At 40.4% G+C, this 27,017-nt stretch overlaps 1 long non-coding RNA gene across 2 annotated transcripts in view; it reads right to left on the bottom strand.

Moving 5' to 3' along the window:
• LOC138991231 (uncharacterized) overlaps positions 1–20,473 on the bottom strand; it is a 53,366-nt gene extending 32,893 nt beyond the window's left edge. For both annotated transcript variants that reach the window (XR_011467198.1, XR_011467197.1), the window contains exon 1: positions 20,258–20,473. This is a non-coding gene — a long non-coding RNA (uncharacterized lncRNA). The remainder of the gene's footprint in view (positions 1–20,257) is intronic.
• Positions 20,474–27,017: the final 6,544 nt, after the last annotated feature.

Raw genomic sequence — 27,017 nt, 5'->3', positions numbered from 1 at the left:
GCCTTGGAGTACAGAATGAAGCAGGGCAAATGCTAAAAGTTTTGCCAAGAGAACGCACTGATCATAGGAAACATCCTCTTCCAACAACACAAGAGAAGACTCTACACATGGACATCACCAGATGGTCAACACCAAAATCAGATTGATTATATTCTTTGCAGCCAAAGATGGAGAGGCTCTACACAGTCAGCAAAAGCAAGACCGGGAGCTGACTGTGGCTCAGATCATGAACTCCTTATTGTCAAATTCAGACTGAAACTGAAGAAAGTAGGGAAAACCACTAGACCATTCAGGTACAACCTAAATCAAATCCCTTATGATTATACAGTGGAAGTGAGAAATAGATTCAAGGGATTATATCTGATAGACAGAGTGCCTGAAGAACTATGGAGGGAGGTTTATGACATTGTACAGGAGTCAGGGATCAAGACCATCCCCAAGAAAAAGAAGTGCAAAAAGGCAAAATGGTTGTCTGGGGAGGCCTTACAAATAGCTGAGAAAAGAAGAGAAGTGAAAGGCAAAGGAGAAAAGGAAAGATATAAGCATCTGAATGCAGAGTTTCAAAGAATAGCAAAGAGATAAGAAAGCCTTCCTCAGTGATCAGTGCAAAGAAATAGAGAAAAACAATAAATGGGGAAGACTAGAGATCTCTTCAAGAAACTCAGAGATACCAAGGGAACATTTCATGCAAAGATGGGCACAATAAATGACAGAAATGGTATGGACCTAACAGAAGCAGAAGATATTAAGAAGAGGTGGCAAAAATACACAAAAGAACTATACAAAAAAGATCTTCATGACCCAGATATTCATGATGGTGTGATCATTTACCTAGAGCCAGACATCCTGGAATGCAAAGTCAAGTGGGCCTTAGGAAGCATCACTGCAAAGCTCCTGGAGGTGATGGAATTCCAGTAGAGCTATTTCACATTCTAAAAGATGATGCTGTAAAAGTGCTGCACTCAATATGCTGGCAAATTTAGAAAACTCAGCAATGGCCACAGGACTGGAAAAGGTCAGTTTTCATTCCAGTCCCGAAGAAAGAAAATGCCAAAGAATGCTCAAATTACACTCATTTCACATGCTAACAAAGTAATGCTCAAAATTCTCCAAGCCAGGCTTTAAAGTATGTGAATTATGAACTTATAGATGTTCAATCTGGATTTAGAAAAGGCAGATGAACCAGAAATCAAATTGCCAACATCCGCTGGATCATCAAAAAAGCAAGAGAGCTCCAGAAAAACTTCTGCTTTATTGACTATGCCAAAGCCTTTGATTGTGTGGATCACAATAAACTGTGGAAAATTCTTTAAGAGATTGGATTACAAGACCACTTGACCTGCCTCCTGAGAAATCTGTATGCAGGTCAGGAAGCAACAGTTAGAACTGGACATGGAACAACAGACTGGTTCCAAATACAAGGAGTACATCAAGGCTGTATATTGTCACCCTGCTCATTTAACTTATATGCAGAGTACATCATGAGAAATACTGGGCTGGATGAAGCACAAGCTGGAATCTAGATTGCCGGGAGGAATGTCAATAACTTCAGATACGCAGATGACACCACCCTTATGGCAGAAAGTGAAGAACTAAAGAGCCTCTTGATGAAAGAGAAAGAGAGTGAAAAAGTTGGCTTAAACTCAACATTTAGAAAACTAAGATCATGGCATCTGGTCCCATCACTTCATGGCAAGTAGATGGGGAAACAGTGGAAACAGTGAGAGACTTTATTTGTTTGGGCTCCAAAATCACTGAGATGGTGACTGCAGCCATGAAATTAAAAGACACTTTCTTCTCAGAAGAAAAGTTATGACCTACCTAGACATCATATTAAAATGCAGAGATATTCCTTTGCCAACAAAAGTATATCTAGTCAAGGCTATGGTTTTTCCAATAGTCATGTATGGATGTGAGAGTTGGACTATAAAGATAGCTGAGTGCTGAAGAACTGATGCTTTTGAACTGTGGTGTTGGAGAAGACTCTTGAGAGTCCTTTGGACTGCAAGGAGATTCAACCAGTCCATTCTAAAGGAGATCAGTCCTGGGTGTTCATTGGAAGGACTGCTGCTGAAGCTGAAACTCCAATACTCTGGCCACCTGATGTGAAGAGCTGACTCATTGGAAAAGCCCCTGATGCTGGGAAAGATTGAAGGCAGGAGGAGAAGGGGACGACAGAGGATGAGATGGTTGGATGGCATCACTGACTCAATGGACTTGAGTTTGAGGAAGCTCCAGGAGTTGGTGATGGACGGGGAGGCCTGGTGTGCTGCAGTCCATGGGGTCACAGTGTTGGACACGACTGAGTGACTGGACTGAAGTGAATAATGACCTGACAGCACTTTGATGCACTGTTAGAGCAGTCAGTAATTACCTGATTAAAAGAGTTCCTTCAAATGACATGAAATAAGAAACCTTAATACAGATATGTCTATTTTTTTCTGAAAATGAATTGACACATTTGATTAATTGTTGAATGCTCATTTTCAAATACTTTGGGAATCAAGGAATATACTTTATCCCCAAATTATTTTGAATGTATATAATCGTTTTGAGGCTTCCCAGGTGGCAGTAATGGTAAAAAAAAAAAAACCAAAAACAGTCTGCCAATGCACAAATCGTAAGAGAGTCTGGTTTGGGAAGCTCTCCTGAAGGCGAGCATGGCAACCCACTCCTATACTCTTGACTGGAGAATCCCATGGACAGAGGAGCCTGGCAGGCTATGGTACATGGGGTCATAAAGAGTCAGACACGATTGAAGTGACTTAGCACACACTGAATATAATCCAGTGTTTATTTTTATAATTCTGAGAACTTTACTCCTTTGGTCTTCGTATTGAAGATCAATTATCTTTGAAAGGCATTGAATAAGAACAATTTTTGAAAATGCAATTCTGCCCTTTGTCTAATTCCCAATTAAACTGACTAAAAAATATAATTACTTGAAATATCTCCTTCTGTTGCATCCTGCATACTTAAAATGTTGCTTTCCTCAATTTTAAGATTTTTATGATAAAATTTCTTATCATAAAGAAAAGTAATTTTCTATTTTTAACTTCATTCTATATTTTAAATAAAATAACAGTTGATTACCTTGAGTACTTTTCATTTTATTCTGAATCAACTGTACTATGAACCCCTTGAGGGTGGAGAAAAAGTTGTGGGGTTTTGATACAATCCTTCCTGTGTAGCCCTGTATTTAGAATAAATAACAGCTCAATAAACAGGACCTGAATGAAAATACCACAATGATCTGGTTCCTATCTGTTCACCTCGACCATAATCTGTAAAATTTACCAACATCTCTTTTGCTCTCTACTCCTCAGGAACATAGTTTACCTTTACTCCTTCTGTATGTGGTAACACGCATGTTTCACTGAATGATTTAGCAATTGCTTCTGAATATGAGGTCAAAGAGCAAATGGGATGCAAATTATGGACAAGCATTCAGATATAAAGCTTCCTGACAAGAGTATAATGAGTCTTGCAATAACTATTCAACAACATTTGAAAGACCTATTAGAGCACTTATTTTTTCAGGAATTAAATAGTAGAACTTCTTCGGGAGAGCCAACATGACTTTAGAAGACAATTTCGAATTCATTGTAGAATTTCTCAGAAATGCAAAAGGATGCTGCTGACAGGAAACTCCCAGAGTAGCCTCCAGCCCATGGCTGTTATGGTGCCCTGGAGCCTCAGGAAAGGTTTTACTCTAGTAGACTCAAATTTCACAGAGACACACTAGATTAGTGTTTTAAAATAGTGAATACCTTCAAAGATATGTTGAGTGAATGACAAATACATATGGCAGGAATCCTTTCAGAGGTAGCATACAATAAAAAGCACTCTACTGCTGTCTGTATAATGAATGAGTGTCTGCAGGGAATTTCACTACCTGACATGAACTTAAGAACTATTTTCTTTTCTTTTTTTTTCAGAAAGCTGAGAACTAACAAGAAAATTTTCAGGCAATGAGTTATATTTCTCCTCCAAGAGAGAAGTTGATTTGAGTCAGAGTTTCACATCTAGAAATACCCAGTTGATTCTCGTTCCAGAATCACGAGAGAGAAAGTCTTATGAGTCCAACCAAGTCTCCCATGAAACCAAATTTCAGTTGTTTACAGAAACTTTCGAAAATGCCAGACAAAATTTTAGGGGTGTGAGGTTTTAGGACTTCTAAGTACACAATGTTAATCCTTGACAGAGCCCATTCACTCTGATTCAAAATTGAGATTGTCTGCATGTATTTCTTTCTTTTACCCATGAAAACATAAACTGTGCTGATGGCCAGTGTCTCCCCTGGTGCTGATGCTCAATAGACATTTTAGATTGATTATGAAATGGCTACATCATAGCAATTTGACAGCACTGTCCTTGAATATAATGTTCTTTTGTGAGGATCATCAGTGGCTATGTTCATTGGGATGGAGGCCATTATAGGCTGGACTTCCAGTTCACTTCATTTACTAAAATGCTCTGTGATTAATTTATAAATTTGGAACCACAACTAATGTACTTTTTTGAGGCTTTACTTCTATTAAGATGGAATATCAGAATGTGATATGTTGATTAGGGAAAGGAGATAAAAACAGGAAACTGATGAACCATGGGGAAATATGCCTGAGAGCAAACTGGTTTCATAAAACAAATATAATTGGCATGGAAACGAAGGTTGTCTTATGCACACAGGTCAAATTCTGTTACAGTGATGTTCAAGAGAGTTTAGTGCAGGAATTTTAGATAAATCAGTAAAACAAATGGGCTTCTCCATGGTGATTATGTATGTTCTATCTCAGTCTTTCTTGTAATAGAACTCATTAGAGAGATCGGACCTGCACATTTAAAAATTGATTACCCAAGATAATGTGAGATGGGCGGGTATCCTTTCTAGACTTAATCCCATCTTGCAAGTGTGAAATGCTATAATACATTGATGTTTCCACACACACACACACACACACACCCATTGCTTCATATTTTAGGACAATAAGGGGAGAAGAGCCAGGAAGTGAAGCAGTTAGATTCACAGGTGAACAGCCTGACCTTTGGGTTCAAATGTAGCCCCACTCTGCAGGCATCACGGCATCTTGGAGTTATTACTCAGTCAACCTGTTTCTAAGTGTCCTCGTTTCCAAAACAGGGATAATGAAGGGGGTGACATTATAGAAACGTGGATGAGAGTTAGATGCAGGGTCTATGGCCTGATGATTTACTGGATGTGAGCACTTAATACACATCCCTAGTATTGTCAGATGTATAGGGCATGTGTTGGTCTCTTTCCAACTGAGGAAATCGAGTAACAGAGGTGAAGGGCTTCTGTAGGAACTTTGATGTTTCTTACTGAAACAAGTTGACCCAGCTTTACCGTTAGCAGGACTTCTATCAAAGCTAATGTTATGAACCAGGCAGAATTGTGGTGCTTTCCATTTCCCTTTATCCACTCTTTTTAAAGAGACACCTGAGAAATGGAAAGAATTCTACCCTCTCACTCTACGTAATTTATTCCATGATTCTGGATTTCTGTCTTCTCTTTTCAGGCCTCAGTTTCTTTGTCACCTGGTAAGTCTCTAAGGCCTTTTTCTGAGTGAAAATAATATTAATTTACAAACTAGATAATCAAATTCTTGAGCTCTGATATTTAACTCTAATAAATAAATATCTTAAAAGAAAAAGTATCCACATTTTGATCATACAAATATTGTTACATGTTAATCTATGCATATTATTTAGGCCTGATATTAGGTCAGTTATTATTATTATATTATTTAGGCCTGATATTAGGTCAGTTATTATTATTATATTATTTTAGGCCTGATATTAGGTCAGTTCTTATTATTATATTATTTAGGCCTGATATTAGGTCAGTTCTTATTATTATATTATTTAGGCCTGATATTAGGTCAGTTCTTATTATTATATTATTTAGGCCTGATATTAGGTCAGTTATTATTATTATATTATTTAGGCCTGATATTAGGTCAGTTATTATTATAATATTTTTAGCCTGATATTAGGTCAGTTATTATTATTATATTATTTAGGCCTGATATTAGGTCAGTTATTATTATTATATTATTTAAATATTAGGTCAGTTCTTATTATTATATTATTTAGGCCTGATATTAGGTCAGTTATTATTATTATATTATTTAGGCCTGATATTAGGTCAGTTCTTATTATTATATTATTTAGGCCTGATATTAGGTCAGTTATTATTATTATATTATTTAGGCCTGATATTAGGTCAGTTATTATTATTATATTATTTAGGCCTGATATTAGGTCAGTTATTCCTTTGGTTTAATATCCAATTTCAGAAAAAAGTTGTAAATTCAGATGCATAAATTCAAGTTAATATTGATAGTAGTTACGGAATTAAAGTTTTCTCTACCAAGTCCAAATATGACCATTAATAATGTGTTATGCATTAGTGTGTGTACACGTGGTGTATTGCATCACAGCTTCACATGACAGACAGTATCTAAATCTAAGTAAGTGTTTCTGAAATTCTACATTAAACACCTGTTTTACACTTTCAGCTAAGAAACTATGTTCTGGATTTAATATGATCTGCTGCTACATCTTTTATTTTTCTCTTTTATTTCTTCACTTCTAAAACTTGGACTTTTATGGTTACTTAAATACAATTTTTTTTAAAGAAAGATGAATAAAACAATTGACATTTCCTCAATTTCATACTATGGCTATTTGATTCTTGATTTTTGTATGCTGTGGATATCCACAAAAGTGATTTAATTTGGATCTATTCTGTGTTTATACACTATTTTAGAGGCAGAGATGATTTTGATGGACACATAGGTTTAAGAAATCCGTTCCTAATTGCCTGCTTTATGAGATGATTGGACTCGTTGTTGATAACAATTTCTTAAAGGAGTAAATTAAGTCACTTGTATACACTTCAGTGGCTTCCCTGGCAGGCTACAGTGTGTAGGGTTGCAAAGAGTCAGACACAACTGAAGCGCCCGAGCGCACGCGCACACGCAGGCCGTAGCAGAGAAGAGCCCTCCGTGGTGTGACAGCTCTGCACGTGCCAAGTGATTCCTTGTGATTCATCCTGTATTTCTTATTCAACTCACTTGAGATGGTGGTTTCCTCTGTGGACTCCCATAAGTCCTGTTGAACTCTCAGTTTTTGAACTTTTATTAATATCTCTGTATCTGAAATTTGAAGCTGTAAGTTCACTTCCTTTATATTTACTCCACATGGAAGTTCAGTGTATGTACACCACGGTTGTAAACTCGAGTCAACATAAAGCATCACCTGAGTTAGCAAGAGACTTTATAACTTACCTAAGTTGCTCATAAATAAATAAACCTGAGTAAATTTGCTAAAATTCAGGGTAAAAATGTTGGCAAGATTCCTCAACAGATTCTCTCAGTGATCAACTTCCCTATCACAAAAACAGTCGCAGGGCTAATTTGAAATACAATAACTTTTGGTAATACCTTGAGGGTGTCTATTATGTAACTCTTAGTTTTCCAAATCAGCATTTGGAAAACCCCAAAATCATATCAGATGATTGCAGTAATAACAGTTAAGATCCATCCCATAGAGAATCCCCACTTTGTTGCGTAACCCAATGGTTCAAGGTTTTTGTGGAGTTAGCACAAAATATCCTATTCGAAAAGGATCTTCACAAAGAAGTGATTATGCTGTTCCCTGCCCTTACTGGTCTCATCAGTAAAATGCATCATCAGAGTCATCCAGCATCTCTTTAAACTACACAATTTTACATGTGATTCTTCACATCAGATATCAACTTATTCAGATGAAGACTACCCCTCAGAAGGTATGTAAAGGAATCAGACTTTACACAGAAAGGAATTTAAAAAGTGAAAATTAACACTTAAAAGGAATAGTCTTTAACAAGTATAAGTGTGTCTAGATTTTTTAAAAGATGGACCATTTGTCACACGTGTAACACACTGAGATAATTTTGAGAGCTCAGAATTCATCGAATTCAGAGTCTCAACTTTAGTTAATCATGTAGACATATGTCTCAGGACCTTGAAAATCTACTAGCTCTAATTCCCCCAAATTACTGATAGGGAAATTGAGGACCAAAAAGAGTCAGTCAGGTATTTAGTAAACATCTTTTTTACTTCTTACACAGTACCTTGATTTGCTGTGTGACTATGATGAGAAACAGACATAAGAATACTGAAAGATAGTTAATGAACTGACCAGAATTTTGGAGAAATAAGAATAAAAAAGACCTCAACAAATATCACCTACTATAAAGCTATCTAGGGGGAAGGAATACTGGTAGCTTAAAGGCTAAAGAACGTGATAGGTGGCTGAGAAGAAGAAAAGAAAGAAAAAGTCAAATAAATAGTCAATATGTTTGAAGCTCTTTCGGACTTATAATAAGAGAGGTTTTAAAGATAGCTTTCCATACTCTCGAATTCATTTTATACTAAAAATGTGATGTCTTTGAGAAAAGACCATGGGGTCACAAAGAATCAGACATGACTGGGAACATACAACAACAGCAACAGCAACATACAAAACTTATAAAAGAAATATATTTTCAATACCTTATGCAGCAATACATTCTTTTAAGAAACGATGCAGTCAAAATCACTATGCCATTTTTTTTAAGCACCTAGCATAAAAGACTTGGAATGATCTCTATTTGAGGGCTACAGTATACTCTGGTTTGAATCTGAAAATAAAGGTGGAGTCTTGCATAACTGCGTGTCTTTATCTTCAAACTGTATTAAGCCTAAATATTGTCTGGAGTAAATATTACTAGTGGTTGCCAGTTGTCTAATCTCTAATCTTAGCATATAGTTCATACATGCAAGTTGAAAATAGTTTAGCAATCTTAAGTATATAACCCAGGTATATTGGTTGCATCTTTTCCCTTTGGGAATCAAGATCTTGGATTAATTTTTAAATTGACTGTAGGTATCTCTTGATATGAGGTGGGCATGGCAACCGACTCCAGTGTTCTTGCCTGGAGAATCCCTATGGACAGAGGAGCCTGGAGGTTTACAGTCCATGGGGTCACAAAGAGTTGGACACAACTGAGCGACTAAGCACAGCACATCTCTTAATATAGGGCTTCCCTGGTGGCTCAGTGGTAAAGAATCCGCCTGCCAGTCCAGGAGATGCGGGCTCAACCCTTGGGTCTGGAAGATCCCTTGGGGGAGGAAATGGCAACCCACTCTAATACTCTTGCCTGAGAAACCCCATGCAGAGAGGAGCCTGGTGGGCTACAGTCCACAGGGTCACAAAGAGTCAGACGTGACTTAGTGACTAAACAGCCCCAACAGCAGCTCTTGACATATTGCTGCCTAAACAATTAGTAAGGAAATGATAGGGAAAATGCTTCTGAACTCACTTTTGTGTTACCCTGAAGTTTTCCCTCTGAAGATTATGTTTAAGAGAACACAGGACCTTAAAGTTCTGATGTGGGTTTCTGCTTGGAGGCCCTCAGAGGGCTGTCTAAATGTGAAGGGGTCCCTGTAGAGAGGCCCTGCCAAGCAGTGCATGCAAATCCACAGTAATACTGTGTTCAAATTAAGATCTTGGTTTCCAAACACCTTTTCAGAAACGTGTCTGCTTCTTTATTAAAGGCGATCTGGCTCGAGAAGAAGAGTAAAAAACATCTACAATCAATGTTCATTTAACTATCACATCGCCGATATTGTCTTAGCAAATCCAGACAGAGGTAACTTCGGTGACTCCTTAGAATAACTTAAAAGAAGCATCCTAACAAGACGGTATGAGAACGTAAAATGTGAAAATTGATATTCATGCATGAAGCTACCTACAGCACGTTCTTTTTTATGAAGACAGTAAAATGAAAGCAATGGAGATAGTACTGAAGTATAAAGCTATAACCAATCACCCACACCTTATGTGAAAATGGTTAAAGTTTAAGTCACTCAATTCTAAAGAATCTCAGTAAAAAGCATTAGGTGGGAGGCATATTTTCTCAGTTTCTGCAATCAAGGACGTTTTGTGGAGGCAAGGTAATGATCTCTTTTAACTTAACCTATTTAATCAGCATTGCATTGTGGTTTTTAGGCTAAAAATAAATAAGTAAATACTATTTCCAATGAATATGTGTGTTTGAAAATTTTTTGGTAATTTTAAGGTAAATTGAGAAAAAGCGAATTTAGGGACTTCATAACTGATAGTGTGTTCACTTTTTGCTTTTTCTTTTGCTACATTAGTAGGTGATTAAAGTATAAAAATGGAGATATGAAAATGACCTAGCAAAGGAAAGATACTGATTACTTCTATAACCAGAGGGATATCAGGAAATGGGAAGGGATTTGGAGTCCTCCACCGTGCATTTGTTTTATAATTGCTTGGAGTACTTAGAGGAAACTGTTACAAGTTATAAATCTTGGTTGTGGAAAGATGATGGTGTTTATTATATTGCTTTTACTTTTCAGTATAGTCTGAAATATTTGTAAATTGAAAATGAAATTTTCTCCTATTTTTTAAATTCTAACTAAAGAAGACATGTTTATATGTGATTCGTTTAGTGAAAATATCAAAATTTCATTTGATTTCGTTTTCTTCTGAGTTCAAAATTTATATTTAAAATAAGTAAATTTATGTAATTTATAAAACTATCTGCTAAACAAAACACTCAGCAGAAAGATAAAATCCTAAATATTTTCAATATATTCTGATACCTGAGGAGCTTTCTTTCCCCCTTTTATGTTGGTATCGTTTGTTTGGGGACATTTTATATGCTTCAATACAAGTTAACATTTTAGAGGCATAAACATGCCAATTTTATTCAAGATATCAATTAATGAATATGTATAATTTGGTTTTGTCTTATATTTATAAACACTATGTAAATACAGAAACACACTTCATGGAATGTTGGAGTAAGAAAAGTTTTACTATACTTCAGGCTAAAGTTCCATGGAATTTTGTGTTTCCTTTTCTTAGTTAACGCAATTTTTAAAAGTCAAACCAATCCTTTGGAAAAACACAAAAACAAAACCTGGAACATAACAGCCCCTTGTATCACTAAGAGTGGACATGTGAAAACTTTAAAGCAATCATTATACATGTTTTTCTACATTGGATTTGTTAGGCAGGAATCACTATTTTAAATATTCTTGCAAAACCTCCTCATAACAGCAAAGGGACCAAGTTGGTTTAAATGTAAGCTGCACCTGAATAGCCTTGGCTATAGCTACAGTCACTGTATTAATTATGAAAGGAATCGGATGTAAGTTTCCAGGTCCTGACTCTATTTTCACGTGGGCACCCTAGCCCCCGGATGGCCTGCACGCTCAGCTTATCTGTTCATTCACGGTCTGAAGTTTGCACACAGTTTGCATAACAGGAAAGTCCTTCCAGTGGTGTTGCGCCTGGACCAGGCAGGCATGGGGGAGCAGAGGTCAAGGCCAGCTCCTAATAAGCATTGACTCCACAGACTTCAGACTGTGAAAGCTCCAGACGACCCCCGCGGCGCCGTCTTACAGCTCTGATTTTCTTCTTTTCAGGATGTAGTACAATCCATAAGTGCAACCACGTCACGAGCGGCTTAGTCTTTGCTTTTATCCTCCAGTTTTGTTTTGTTTTTCCCCTCCACAGAGATTTAAGAAATTTTTTGTCCTCAGACGAACCAAAGAGTGGATTTCTTCATCGTCACTGTTTTCAGTTTAAATCTTTTTTTTTAATTTCCTTTTTTTAAATTAATTTTTATTGGAGAATAGCTGCTTTACAACGGTGTTAGTTTCTGCTGTATGGCAAAGTGAATCAGTGGTATGTATGCGTGTGTGCGTGATCAATCACTTCAGTCCTGTCCAACTCTTTGGACTGAAGGCTGCCAGGCTTCTCTGTCCATGGGATTCTCCAGGCATGAACACTGGAGTGGGTTGTGATGCCCTCCTCCAGGGGATCTTCCCTGACCCAGGGATTGAACCCTGTGTCTCCTGCATGGGCAGGTGGGTTCTTTACCACTGTGCCGCCTGGGAGGCCCCAGTCCTCTGTTTCAGGTCTCCTTCCCATCTATGTCACCACAGAGCACTGCATACGGTTCCCTGTGCTACCAGCTTAAATCTTCACGTCTTTTCAGGGCAAGATGTAGGTACTTTGTGAAGTGACTTACAACAACCAGAGCAGTGGCCACTGTTGCATTTCCCCCCAATCCAGGTTAGTAACGTCTTGATAGGAGGCTAATGGTAACAAGGCAAATTGGTGAAGTCAGTCTCTTTAACGAATGTTTTAAAGCAATAACCTTAGATACTTAAAACCTTAAATGGCATTTTTTGGTTCAGTCTGAGGCCCCATCCCTCAGAGGCTACATTTACACACAGGCTTCTGGATAATCCGGCCATAGGATGAACATGTCTCTAGTCCCCTTTTTCTGACACATTCTCCTCATTTTTGGATTATCTGGTCAGCTCACACTCTCCCATTCTGACGGACATAATCTTTTTCACACTTAGGTTCTGTTTCTCTAGTTCAACGTTTCCTGAGGGAGAAGTTAGGTCCTTACGATTGTAATAGTAACTTCCCTGCAGGAAAGACACCCAGTCACGTGTGCATTCCCAGGATGAACAGAGTCCCGCTCACGTGCATCCCTCGAGAGGAGCCTTCCACCCCCACGTGAGCACAGACCACGTGCTGGAAGCAGCGGCTGGCCAATCGAATTCAGTCTTATTGGCCACAGCCACGCAGAACTTCAGGATGCCAGAGACACCTGCCTCTGCAGGGACAGGTATTCTGCTGATGTCCTGTACAACCTGCTAGCCCCGTTCTCCCCACAGTTGAAAAATATAGTTTAAGCCTCCTCTGTATAGCGCAATGAACTAACTACTCAGTATTTTGCAATAATCTATAAAGGAAAAGAATCTGAAAAAGAATCTAAATATATGTAACTGTTCTGTACATCTGAAACCAGTACAACATTGTCAATCAACTGTATTTCAATAACATATATATATGTATGTGTGTGTGTGTTTGTGCACGTGTGTATGCTTTTTCTTGTCTGACTCTTTGTGGCCCCAAGGACTGTAGCCTGCCAGACTCCTCTGTCCATGGGATTTTTCAGGCAAGAATATATATATATATATAGTTTAAAAGTTACAGCTCTGAGTGTGACCCTTAGCTGGATAGTTCAGGCTGAGGCCACTACTACCCAAGCAGAAATGGCTGAGAACCTAGCACAGCAGGTGGGAAACCTCAAGGGTTGGGGTGTGTGCGAAGTCTGGGGAAAGAGCCTTGAGAAGGAGCGTAAAAACAGATCCAAAGGGGGTTCCCTGGAGAGCCAAGGAACCCTTGTTTCTCAAGGACCTCCATCCCCAACAGACCCTCACTGTGGTGTGGAACAGGAAGGGGGAGACATTTTACACAGCTCGCAGCTTTAACGTGGGTCACGTGTTCTCCCGAGCTGTCCCCTAAAGCGCCAGGACACACAGGGTGAGAGGCAGACAGACAAAGCTCCACCACGACCTCGCAGGAATACAAACACCTGCGTTCCCTTAGTATCTGCCATTACTTACAGTCCTGCAGAACCAAGAGCACGTCTGCTCTTCAGATTAACATGGAAGAAGGGAAGGTGGGAGGAGCTCAGAGTCCCATTTCTTCTTCTTTCTTTTTAGAAACGTTTACCGGAGTTGTTCACAGCTATTGCATTGGTTTCTGCTGTACAGCAAAGGGAATCAGCTACAAGTATGCATGTACCCCCTCTTTTTTGGATTTCCTCCCATTTAGGACACCACAGAGCCCTGAGCAGAGCTCTCTATGCTATACCTAGATTCTCATCAGTTATCTAATGTATAGAGTTCTATTTCTTATTCACACCTGTTGTGGGTGTCTTAGGTTCAACCATCTGAAATTACACCACCAATATAATTTTAATCATTTTCCCCAAGATCCTGTTTTCCATCACCTCCTCTCACATACAGGGCTAAATTTATTGCTCATTCAAAGCTATAATTTAAAAATTAAACCTAACAGGTAAACATTATATATAATTTAATACCTTGACTCTGAATTATACTTCAATTTTCTGCTTATATTTTGACTTCTCTCTTTTCTGACTATGTTTTAGAGTAGTGGGAAAAGAATGGGCTAAACCACTATCCTATATATATATATTTTAATGAATTTTTATAATTCATAAATCAGTGGAAAAACCTTACCAGATATGAGCAAGATATAGTAAAAACATATACTTAATGGCATAGTGAGAGTTCTAATATTTTGGTATCACAAGTTGATTCAGAGATATATATATGTATATATGGCATATATATGTACATATGACATTCATCTCAGATGACAGTCATCTCGGAAATTTAAATTATAAGGTTCAAAACAAATTGACTTGCATGCTTAGAACATGCCTTCATAGTTGTGAATCCCGTGGGTGATTCCATTTTAATTTTTATGTAATTTGGACGCAAAGAAATTCTAATTGACCTTATCAGTCATAAGGTGCATTTTTTTTTTCTTCAAACAGTTCCACTAATGTAGCTTTTGATGAGGCATCCCATTTTTGACAAACTAGTAGATTGGCTTGAGATCAAAGTTACCTGAAGCAGACTGTGCAAAGAATTCCAAAGAGAGACAGTGCTGTTGGATGGCTAATAGAATTTCAATGCCACTGATAGCTAATTCGGAGTTTTTCTTATCTCTAGCATACATTTTAGAAAACATATCCCTTTGGTATGTGTTCCTTTCTATCTTTATTACTCCAAATAATCAGTTTCAGAAAGAAAACTTGTTTTCGTCTAACACTTTTACTATCCTGAAATTAAACTTTTCAAAACAGAACATCTCTGTGGTAATAAACGCTGAAGAAAACTGATTCAAGAACTTATTGGAAAGAAAAAAACTGAGAATTACATGCCCACTTTTACAGCAAATATGATTTGCTAGGCTATATGACTCTGCAGATTATATCCAATTCTTGATGTATCTTTTAATTCCAAGTCTAAACGAAATGTCCAGAAAAATACAGCTTTTCTTTATATAATAACTATACATATCATGAACCAAGAATTTTAGATAGTGGATATTTTCATGGTAAATTCAATATATATATGTATGTTCCAATAATGATGATTTATTCAAGTGACAAGGAAAATAAATTTAGCATCATCCCTCTTTGATCTGAATTCAACCAGTATGCTAAATCTCGGTGCATTTTTAACCAATAAATGGCTTTCCTGCTAGTTGAGAGACTACGGAAGTGCCTGAGAACTTAAAAAAAATGAATTATAATGAAACGGCAGAAACGGTCATCTCAAATAATTTGCACTGAGGATTAACTTTGCAGCTATATTAATATTAGTAAAAATGAAACATCTTTGACTCGTTTAGATTGGCTGGTAAGATGCAAACACAAAGACAAAACTGAGGCAAGGAGGCTCACAATGCTTCCACTATTTCTCCACTGGCCCTTCCTCTGCACATGGTCAATTAGAATTGAAAATCCTGTGCTGATTTCATTCGCTGGAATTTTTAAACAGGTCAGGAAGAAAGATGTTATTGAAAGGAAAATCTCATCTAAATAAGAAAGGAGCGCAGGGCCATCTGGTCTTAGCCATACGTATAAAAAGTTATTTCAGCTGAACTGCCGCACTGATGCTTCAAAAGGTGTGCCAAAAATCAACCCCAAATCTGTTTACTGTAAAATGTCCCCAACGTTCCTCCTTAAGCCTCCCAATATGCGATACACAGCTCATTTCCTATCTGTGATTCATGAGCCGCTCTGACCTCAGCGCCTCCCTGAGCTTCCCGGGGTCTCAGGCAGTAGCAGGGCGCTCAATCACTCCTCAGACACATCTCCCTCGTGGGGTATCCACAGGCCCGTGGACCTCTCGAAAATGGTGAAATGACTTTGATAGTTTTCCCTCAGATGGATTTAGAGTGCAGTCTGCATGGAGGCTTGGAAGGCTAAAACCTCAGGCTTGAAGCAACCAACCAAACCAGTTCCCCTTCTTTCCTCGAGACTGGCAGTGGGTTCCTGCGCAGTCCCTGTGCGGTGCCCGCCTGGGCATCCACTCGGAACACTTCCAAGCCCTATGCCTGAAAGCTTAGTTTGAAAACAACAAAACCAAACCCAAATCTCTCTTTTCATGAAAAGAAATTACAAATTGAGACCACTTTCAGAAATCATCTTCCTAATGGTAAAAAACAGAAAAGGTTTAAAAAAAATATGTTTTTTGCCATTTGCCAAGTAAGAGTCCTATGGTTCAATATAATAAAAATATTTTTGATATGAGGCATTTGCAAGAATTATACCATCAATACCTTCATTTAGCCAGTATTTGAGCACAGACTTAGTTAGCTGGCATCACCACCCAAATTTCATTGTCTTAAAATGTTAATAAACTGACTCAAGAACATCTTTAAAACTCTGGTTATAACATAACACTATTTTAATAATTATTTTTTGCCATAAGACTACGTTAAAATGTGTCCTTTACATCGACTACATGTGCTACATGCAGGTCCAAAAATATAGGATTGTAACATCAACACATGTTAAACAAGATTACAGGTTTCAGCTAGTCTTTTGATAAATAATTGAATTAGGTATATTCTATTCCAAGAAACACAAGAATCCTGATGGACCCCTGACATCAGATGTCATTGGTTGTTCTTGTGTATTTACTATGTTTGTTCTGCCATTTCAAATAAATCATTACTATTGTGTGAGAGGAATAAGCTGTCCCATAGTAAATTGTTCTTTCTCTGTTATGCTCTGAAAAACCATTTGTTCTTGAATTGGCGTTACGTAGTTCAACTATTTCAATCAAGTCCATTATCTTCTTTTCTTTGGAAGATGACTTTTTAGTAACATGTATTCCCAGCGGGCCATGCTCTGTTTTGCTTTTAGAAAGTAGGTGAAATTTAAATCCAACTATTTGCTTGTTTTTTTAACCTTTGATAAAAACAATTCTATAATTCATCCTCAGGCAAGAACTCCCCTATATGTTGGGAGATCCGTTTATGTAAAAATTATGGAGTCAGGTCCAAGAATGTCTCAGAAAAGTTATTTACTAGTTCACACCGGAGTCTTACCCCACAGAATGTCACCTAACTTGTGTAGCTTGCTCTTTCTAACTCAAAATGTGGTAGTTCTTTAGGCTGTATACTTTTATCAATAATCGTAACATGAAAGCAAAATAGAACGAGACACCTTTTCACTTGTTTTGAAAGAATCACATGTCACAGCAACAAAATGAATCTCATTAATTTGTGTTAAATAAATACTGCTGTTCGTGTACATGCGATCTGAAAACCTTTCAAAGTTAACCCTTTTTCAGTGTGCAAGAAATAAGCATTAAGAGAAAACTCCAAAATTAAAAAAATAACGTGTCAAATACTCAGTATATAAGAACGGGTAATATACCCAGTCATTCTATATTAATGAAGATTAATTTAAACTACAGACCAAAACTTGGTAATTAAGAGACGTTATGTATACATAGTTGTTCTGTGTTTATGTCTCAGATATGGCAACGGGCTTTGGTAAAATTACGAAACTTTGTTCTATTTGAGTTCAGTTAAAATAAAATCATGTACTTAAATACACACATCATTAAAAATCTGTGAACAGTCACTTGGTTATAACTGTATAGTGTAAGACCCATAAAATAGACTTGAAAATAAATACAAATGCTGTACCACCCCGCAAAATTTTAACCCAACTATCATCTACCCCAAAGTACACGAACAGAGCGTTACTTCTAAAAAATCATTTGTATAGGTTCTTCCCTCTCGCAATAAGTAAATAGTAAAAATGACTGAATAGGGGACAAAAATTTGAGTGGCAAATAAAAATCACCAAGTCATAACAGATATCAGAACCGCAGCATTTTTATCCACATGATTTCAAAATGCTCCACATTTCCACATCCTATTTACATCATTGAAATTCAGCCACCTCTGAAATGTTCAACCAGCATGTTAATCAGGCTGCCCAGGGTCAGGAAACTCTGCCTGACTGCGTGTATCTTGATAAATATGGCCATCCCGCCCCACGACACATCTTCAAAAGAAAGATAGTTGCAAATAACACGGTCCTTTCCTGTGGGTGTCGGTTAACCCCACAAACAGGAGAACTTCCTATGGGCACAAACCCAGCAGACATTGGTGATTAGGTGATTGAAAATGTTGCCCACAAAGGCGAAATTTTATATGTGATGACATCACCAGCAAACCTGGGTTTCTCTGCGATAGAATGATATACGTGTCTGGCTGAGTGTGTCTCTGGGAGTGAGTGTGTGTGTGTGTGTGTGTGTGCACGCATGAGAGCGAGAGAGATGCTTAAAGAACAGCATCATCAGAAACCAGTATAACCTTCTGCAAGGTTTGCAAGAAATCTTTCCACAGACCTTTGACTTTCTCCGGATTGCATACGGCTCAAGTTCATTCAGAAATGCATTTCCTCCCTGCACCAGCAAACCGCGTTTTGTTTTGTGAGCACCGCTGTGAATCCTAAAATATCCCGGTGGGTCTGTGGAGATGCGATTTCTGTACCAAATGAGGCGTGGGCGTCTATGGAATAGGGTGTGGGAGTTCGGAGGGTCCCTGCGGGACGTGCATGGGCTCCGAGAAGACCTCTTGGTTTTGGAGGCAAGGAAGGGGTTAAAAAATCGAGGCCGTCTGGGGTAGGAGAAAGGGGATATTGTTGTCTTTAATCTTTCCGCAGTCTGTCTAAGACTTCCATCCCAGATCTGCAGAGCAGTGGGATAGGTCGGGCATGCACTGCACGCAGGCTCCTTGATTGTAGCGGGGGACCTGGCTGGGATCCAGACAGGCCGGGCTCTGTTGATCATTATGTCTGGCCTTCAGGTGTCTCGGCGCACAGTGGGCGGCGGTGGGGGAGGTGCGGATAACAGGAGCAGACAAAGAAAAAAAATGGTGTATTTAAAAAAGATGATGCGAAAATGTGTGTCCAAGTCCTCTTAAAAAAAAATGACTCCTACCGTCTTGGACTTTTATAATTAGAACACTCGCTCGGCTCTGGTGGATCTCTTTAAGCCATAATTAGTTATGTCTGGAGCCTTTGAATAATTCCCTTCCATAATTGATGGAGTTAATATTCTCTTTCAAAAATCAGGAGCACGGGGCTTTCTCACAAACTCCCTTTGGGCTGGAGGTTTTGCCGGTCCGAGTCTTCATCAGTGAAAAATCACATCGATGTGATTGACCTTTTAATTTCTTGGGAGACTTAGCGTATAACTTTTTAAGGATTTGGATGATTCTAGAAGTGCAGTCATAGTGCCTGGCTGGATTACCCTCACTGGATGTAAAAAAGAAAGCAGGAATGCGGGATCATTCCTCCCCATTTGTTTCTAATTATTTTATAAATAAAAAAGGTGCTTTGTATGTTGCTTCTGTTTGAAACTCCATCAAAAAAAAAAAAAATCTCACCACGAATGTGACTTAGATGCTAACCGTACCCTTGTGTGCTAGTCAAGAAATCCCAAATTACTTTATTCTTTAAGCATTCTTCTATAAAGCAGCTTCCGCATGCTTCCTCCCCACCCCCACATCCTCCACCCTGTTAGGAATTAAAAAAAAAAAAAAATCTTTATACACGGAAGCCTGGATCCCTAGACAGAAAGCTGTCTTTTTCCTCTGTCTTCACACTGGCCACTTTCAGTAGTCTTCCCCTTGTGCCCGGACTTGATTTCACAATTTGTAGACGAAAACCCTGAGACCAGTTCAGTCTCTATCACGATGAGAACATGAAAAGTGGTGGTTAAAAAATAAATAGAAAGAAAGCCCTGGCTTGAAGCCATTGTTCAGAATTTAAGAGCTATTTGCCCCCAAGTGTCTAAGCCGTCTTTCATAGCTAATTATAATAACTGTCAGATGTCTGGAGAGTGGATGGTACCCTCATCTGTGGAGTCAGCAAAGTTTGTCTTTTATTTTTCTTGGGGACAGATCAAATCTGATTAGGCATTAAGAGCGAAAAGAAGAGAAGTCAGTACATATGTGTGTGCCTTCATTTTTTTTTTTTTCTTATGAACAAAGCAGCGTGCTGGAGCGATGTTTCGAGGGGCAGTCTCCTGCAGCTACTCTTGGAATGCCTGACTTTTATTTTTCATTCTTTCCCTTTCACAGAATCCAGCATGCAACAATTGTTTCTGAAACCTTTCCCTGCCAGCTGAATAGCCTTCTAGACACACATCAAAGAGTACTAAAAAAAAAAAAATCTTCACATATCGGATGCTTATGACAAAACTATTTTCGTCAACACACTGGACGGAGAGAAATGGATACTCACCATTTCCAAACGGTTATCTGTGCTGGTTCCTCGTCCCCGGAGGCACGGCAGAGGCGGCGGCCGGGCTGTCTGTCCTGCAGGTGCAGAGTCCCGGGGTCCAGGCAGGAGGGGGATAGCCAAGTGTTTCCCAAAGTCCCTCGGAGCTCAGGCACTTGTGCACAGGCATCTCTGGCTGCTCTGAAGCCTGTACTATCTGCAGTTCTGAATTGAACTAAATTACAGCCCATGTGAAAGACAGGGGCAGCGAGTCATGTGGGAGACACACAGCTACCCTATTGGCCACCGAGACCTAGCTTAGGCATTCTGCCTTCTCCTCCATTGGTGAATAGTTAAAAATGAAAGCGTCTGAGTCGTCCTCTCCAGCTTATTTGTCCTTTATGTGTGCAAGAATGACTGTAGGGTTTTACAGTGACAGAACTAGTTAAGGGAGCCACTGAAGTCATCCTCCAGAGGCTGCTGGGAGGGGTTTGGAAGCCCAGCTTTTTTAAGATGTTTTTTCCCTTTTTATCCCCCTGTCCTGCCCTTCTGTCTGTGATTTGCTTGTTTGCCTGTCAGGAAAACGTGTGTGTGTGTGTGTCTGTGTGTGTCTGTCTGTCTGTGTGTGTGTATGTGTGTGTCTGTGTGTGCGTGTGTGTGTGTCTGTGTGTGCGTATGTGTGTGTATGTGTCTGTGTGTGTGTATGTCTGTGTGTGTGTCTGTCTGTGTGTGCGTATGTGTGTGTATGTGTGTGTGTGTCTGTGTGTGTGCGTGTGTGTGTCTGTGTGTGTGTATGTCTGTGTGTGTGTGTGTGTTTTCCCTGATTAACTTTAGACATGACAGAAGGTAAATGTTCATCTCATTTCTCTGCTGAAGTCAGTTGTGTTTGGAAGCACAAAATCAATTTTTCTTCAATGATGAATTCTCAGAGTTGATTTTGATGTTGAAAGAAGCTTAATTGCAGTTCTCAACAGCCTAAATTGTCCATTAGTGACGCCCAGGAATGGAATAAACTTTTTTGAGTGGCTGTTACAGTCTGGAGAAGTTGTGGCGGGGGATTATTAAAAGCTAACAATATCAAAGAAGCTTCAGCTAAGCAGGGAAGGAAAAAGATCCTTTTTCCAAAACCATTCCTTCATTTACTTTTTTGGATAATGCAAAATGAGCATCAAATGGGCAGGCAGAAGGTACTCTTCAGTTATCCCAGCATTATTTAATGCAGCTGATCCCTAAAACTCTCCAGTGCCTTTGCAAAGATTTAAGTGCGGTGGGGTGGGGGGGTTCCCTTAGAGACCGTGACATCACACCCTACCTTCCCAGGGTGAGAAGGCGAGCTCTCACAGATTGCACCTCTCTACTCATTTTCCTGGATTCAGGATCCACAGACCTGTGTACAACACGTAAAGAGGACAACAAAGCGAGAGGTGCCCGGGTGCTTTTCCTTGCAAACCTGCGAGGAGCCGGTCACTCTTGTCTGACTGCTACAGCAGCTCACAAGGTCAGTTTTATTACTTTCATTTCTCAGAGGCAAAAACAGACTCAGATGCTTTATAACCATGGGAATGCTTGATGAGAACCCCTATTGGAGTTTTGACCCCCATGTCAGCTTTGTCAACGAGAGATGTTACCTTCCTGAATATTAATAGTGGTCCTCCCTTGCAGGCACCTTCCTGCTGTGTGTGCCGGGTAATGTGCCAAGCACCTCCCATCACCTACTTCCGTCCTTATGACAACCATGAGGTGTGATGTGTTCAGTCGCTCAGTCGTGTCTGACTCTTTCCGACCCCATGGACTGTAGCCCGCCAGGCTCCTCTGTTCATGGAATTCTCCATGAAAGAATACTGGAGTGGGTTGCATGCCCTCCTCCTCCGCGGGATTTTCCCCACCCAGGGATCAAACCTGGGTATTCTGCATTGCAGGTGGATTCTTTACCACTGAGCCCCCAGGGAAGGCCAGTGAGGTGGCTCTCCTGTTGTCTCAGTATCAGACAACAGGAGGTGAGGATGATGCTGGTTCATAAAGTGGGTGATTGGTGGCACTTGATTCGAGCCAGCTCTCCTCCAGTTTATACACCACATGGATTCTCATTAGGGTGTTGAATACATTTTATTAATTCCCTTTCTGGTGTGGCACATTTGAATATTTCACATGTATGGAGAATATCCACTGTATTCATCCAAGTGTGTTCGGTTCAGACCTACATATTACTGTTAAGTGACTGTACGTTGGCTTTAGTGGAACAGCTGAGGAGGCATATTCGCCTTTGGGCCCCCTCAAAAGGCCTCAAATGTCCTGCAACAATAGAAGCTTCCACGTTTATTGAAGGCACAGATTCATCCAGGACGTTGGTCTGGGCCTTCATGTCCTATGACTGGTCTAGAGTTTGAAACCCATCAAATTGTAGGATAAGGCAAACCCTGGATCCTTTTCCAACATTGAGGGCCCTTGTGGAGTTTCCTGAATGTATCCCCCACTGTAGCCCAATCACAAGAAGTAAAGGAAACTTCCATTCAGACCGCCTGGCCTTGGGGGATCTGTTTGGAGGCTGGAGGTCATCACTTAGCATGTTCACCTGAGCTCTGGAATATATGGATATATGCCACCGCCCAAAGCAAAGGACTGCAGGCTAGGTTAATTGTAGGTGAGTAGGTGAAATTAGGGGCTTCCCAGGTGGGCACCGGAGGTAAAGAATCCACATACCAATGCAGGAGACATAAGAGACACGAGTTCAATCCCTACGTCAGGAAGATTCCCCTGGAGGAAGGCATGGCAACCCACTCCAGTATTCTTGCCTGGAGAATTTCATGGGCAGAGGAGCCTGGAGGGCTACAGTCCATGGGGTCACAAGGAGTCCGACATGACTGAAGCAACTGAGCATGCATGCACAGGTAGAATTAGAAGATCATTTTTGTCTTAATTTTGAACTTTCCTTGAGTGGTATTGTTTCTCCACTTTGTCACCACCTCCTGCCATCCAGAATTCAGTTCTAAGCCTGCCTTCTCGTATAGAACCTACATGATCCTATTTTCACTAAGGAAGTTTCTTCACTTAATTTATTTCAAGGCTGGGCAGTATCTCCCTCTTTTCTAATCCCTCATAATGCTTCTCATAGTAGAGATGAGATAAATATGTGTTGATGTTGTTTTTTGTCTTATAGTGATCAATTCCCAAGCAGTTACCCAATCCGAAACACATCCAGCGAGATAACACTGAGGTGTTAAAAACAACATTTTAAAATAGAGCCTAATGAGTGAGGCTGACACTGGAGAATGAGGAGGGAGATGCTTTTGAGATCACAGAGTCTCCCCAGGATTGGTGGGGATTACTCATGGGAACGCTGATGCCCACTGAGCTGAGGTTCCCAGTGTTGGGACACGTTTACTTAACTCCTCTTGACCACTATCTATCAACGTCTCCCGTCCTTCCCACTCTCTGGGACCAGGCCTCAGGTTCTCGGATTTCGTCTTTATCCCTCACCCTGCCGCCACCTTGGTTTCGTTGAGTGTTCACAGGGCAATGTATGGAACGGTCCGCCACCTCGGTTCACTGACCTCAGTTCTGATGACACCCACCTCCACTCCCCCTCCGGTCACCCCTGCCCATCCCGTAGAGGTTAGGACAATTTGCGTCTGAAACTGTAAAATGAGCCCGCCTGCTCTGTAACCACCACCTTCAGCCCTGCCAACCTGATCACTGCTGCCCCCGGTTCTGCTGCCTCCAGTTCTTGGCCCCTCCGCTTTTCTCCTCATCTGTTATCCACTTGCACGTTTCACTCCCTTTCCTCTCACGCTCCTTCCCGTGAGAGCCCACCCTTTGTGACTCTCTACAGCGCAGTCAGTGTCCTCAGCTCTCTCGCCCTGTTTCCCTTCTGATGCCCCATTCTGCCCACCACCATTTTTTTGGATTATTCCAACGGGCGACCTCCTCTAGACTGAGCTGAGATTCTAAGAGCTGCTAAACAGAACTCAAACTTTAAAGGGTGTGGCTATAAGTGCATGGTGTCCACATTTGCTAGTTCCTGCATGCCAACCCCTGTTCGTCCACGCAGTCCCTTTTCTCATCGTCCAGGGTGCTGTGCACCTTCTCTCCCTCTTGGAACACCTGTGCAGCCGCTCACTCCCTCGTTCCAGAAGCAATCTCTTCCTTTGACCTCATAGATTCCTGGGTTTCTTTCTCCCCGTTTACGTCGTCTTGCTCTCTTTGGGAAACCACGCTTCTGCTTTTTGTTTGTAGTGTGTTTGTCCTTTCTCAGAGGCTCTGTTCTCTTGTCAGGAATTCACCCCCATGGCTTCGGCGATGACTCTGCACATGTGATTTCCATCCTTCTAACTGCGGCCTGGACGGACCTCTCTCCTGAGCTGGGGACTGTCGATCTATCACGTCTTTCCCCTGAACCTCCAGCAGATAATACCTCACAGCCAATACATTCTCCGTCTCTCCCGATCTAACTTCCATTGCTTCCCGTCTCTGTGAACAGAACCACCAGCGGCAAAGACAGAAAAGTCGGGCACACTATTTAATCTTCCTCGTCTTTCCCCAGGCTCATATCAGCTCATCACCCTGTCCAGGTGCCTCTTGAATCCGTCCACCTTGCTGCAAATCTTTGCTGGTGACTGTGCGTCAACATCTATAATATTTCAGATCAGACGTTCCCTTTGCCTCTCTCCTGGCTCACCCATACTCCATCTCCACTCCTGTAAGAATCTTTGCTCAAACCTGCAGGGTGTTTTTTTCAAACTTTTTTGATATGGACCATTTTTAGAGTCTTTATTGAAATTTTACAATTCTGCGTCTTTTTTTTTTTTTTAATGTTTTGGCTTGTGGATTGCAAAGCGTGTGGTTCTTAGCTCCCTGACCAGGGGCTGAACCTGCACTACCTACATTGGAAGGCAAAGTCTGAACCACTGGACCACCAGAGAAGCCCCTAAACTTGCAGTCTTTTAAAGGGAATGCTTCAGTGGTCTCTCCTGTCCTTAAGGCAAAACCTGAAGTCCTCAGAGGAGCTTGTTTCTTAACCTCCTATTTTATCTAGAAAAAAAAATGCACGGGCATGTTTAATTTTACCTCACAGTTTACAAATGCTACTATAAATAACACACATTAAAATTAAAGCACATGAAATTTTAAATAAATTTAAAAATTAAAAACATAAATTGTACATAATGAATACATACATTTAAAAATTAAAATCATAAATTAAACTTGGTTTCCCAACCCTTTGAAATCTCTGAGTAAAACTGATGCATCAGCAAAGCACTTCATGTGTCCAATGGTTTGGCAAGCACTCCAGGGAACTCACATCCCAGTTCTAGAGTATAAAGACACAGTGGCTTCAATACCTTTCTTCTGAGGGAGGCTTGAAAGCCCATTCACACATGCACAGGGACTGGGTTTCTTTTCCCCTGGCTTAAAATCTGTTTCTCTTGAAACTCTAGAGGAGTTCTGAGAAGTCTGAAAGATTCTTACATACTTCCTTCCCTTCCAGGGGGCTGTAAAAGTGAGGGCTTCCTACATTTAAAAGAACTAATCGAAACAATGAGGTTGGTCAAGTCACATGGCTTTCTCATTTTCTAGATTCCCCTTTCCCCTGCATACCCAGGATAAGTGAATATCATGGGGTTTATCTTCCAGAGAGACCTTAAATGCAATAGGCTCTCTGCACACCTTGCCCTGCTGTGAGTGTCCAGACCGCTGTTACCACTCACATCCATTTCCGTACCTGCTTTATCTGGTCTCTCTGATTCTACATGTGCACGCGTTCCCACTACAAACTGTGCCCCGTGGAGCAGCTAGTGTTTAAAATAAAGAATGTAGCACGGGCCTCTCCAGTGGTCCACTGATTAGGAGTGTGCCTTGCAATGTAGGGTGCACCAGTTTGATCCCTGGTCTGGAAAGATCCCACATGCCATGAGCCACAGCTACAGAAGCCCGCGTCGCCTAGAGCCCACACTCCACACCTAGAGGAGCCACCGCGTGGGAAGGCCGTGCACTGCAGCTAGAGAAAGCCTGCCTGGCAACCAGGACCCAGGCAGACAAAAGTAAAACAAATAAATCCACGAACTACAACGAAATGGTTCTGCGGGTCCTCAGAAAATAAATAAATAAAATATACCATGTCACTTTCTTGCCTAGAATTCTCCAGTTGCGTCCCGTGACTTTCCTGCTGACCTCCTGATTCCCTACTGTGACCTGCAGGACGCACCCTCACCCTACTCCCTACTCCTGTTCTGGCCTGACCCTGACCTCACCTGGAATCCACCTGCTCGCCCCGCACGGCCTCATGTCGGCCTTCCCGGCCTTTCAAGCTCTCCTCCAGCTGCGGGGCGAGCTGTCCCCTCTGCCTAGGGTGTCCCCCCCTCTGTCTGCACAGGCGGCTCCTTCACGTCATCCGTGCTCCTCTTCAAAGGCCACTGCCCACAGAACACTTCCTTCTAGACAGACACTTATGTATTGACTTATCTAAGTTGACGTCTGGTTTTGCTTTCTGTTCGTTGAATGTAATACTTTCAGAACATCTCTCATTTTACTACACTCTTCTATTATATGTCTCCTCCCACCAGCACATAGACTCATACTTTTCTCCCCATGCTTAGAACACTGTGTTGCATAAAACAGGCGCACATATATTTGCTGAATGAATGAATGAATGAATGCATAAATAACTATAAATATAATAAAGTATAAAAATAGTTTATTTGAGGGGAATCACCTAAGCTTATCAATAAAAAAATTATTAAAGTCGTTCCACAGTGAAGACAATAGAGAAACTATTGTATAGCTAAAA

This window comes from Bos mutus, chromosome 16 (assembly GCF_027580195.1).
Source record: "Bos mutus isolate GX-2022 chromosome 16, NWIPB_WYAK_1.1, whole genome shotgun sequence".
In the NCBI taxonomy this organism is placed as follows: domain Eukaryota; kingdom Metazoa; phylum Chordata; class Mammalia; order Artiodactyla; family Bovidae; genus Bos; species Bos mutus.
This window is presented reverse-complemented; position numbering and strand designations above follow the sequence as displayed.